Here is a 584-nt window from a genome sequence, read left to right as displayed (position 1 = left end):
CATAGATGGAGCTGTTTTCATGAATGTCCAAAGTGTTAGAAATATTTAAGTGAATTAAAATTTGTTTATTTTTAACCTGGTCAACATAGCAAGAGCTCATCTCTACAAAAAGGTTAAATTTAAACAAATTAGCCAGGCATGGTGGCATGTGCCTTTAGTTTTACCTACTCAGGAGGCTGAGGCAGAGGATCACTTGAGCTCAGGAGTTTGAGGCTGTAGTTAACGTGTAGTTAACTATAATTGCACCACTGCACTCCAACCTGGGCAACAAAGGGAGACCCTGTCTCAGAAAAAGAAAAAAGTTATTATTTAAAAACATACCTAAACTTTTTCCTGCCAAAAAGGAGAGAGGAAAACATAAACTTGAGTTTTCATTTTATTTTATATTTGCTGGGAAGAATGCCATAGGTTATTTGTATACTTTTATTTCCTTAGGTTTTGGGAGAAACAGGTGGTATTTGGTTATATGAGTAGATTTTTTAGTGGTGATTTGTGAGATTTCAGTGTACTCGTCACTTGAGCAGTATCCACTGAACCCAATTTGTAGTCTTTTATCCCTCAACCCCCCACCCTTTTCCCTCTGT

The sequence above is a fragment of the Trachypithecus francoisi genome, unplaced genomic scaffold, assembly GCF_009764315.1.
Source record: "Trachypithecus francoisi isolate TF-2019V2 unplaced genomic scaffold, Tfra_2.0 Lachesis_group9, whole genome shotgun sequence".
In the NCBI taxonomy this organism is placed as follows: Eukaryota; Metazoa; Chordata; class Mammalia; order Primates; family Cercopithecidae; genus Trachypithecus; species Trachypithecus francoisi.
Note: the sequence above shows the minus strand (reverse complement) of the source record.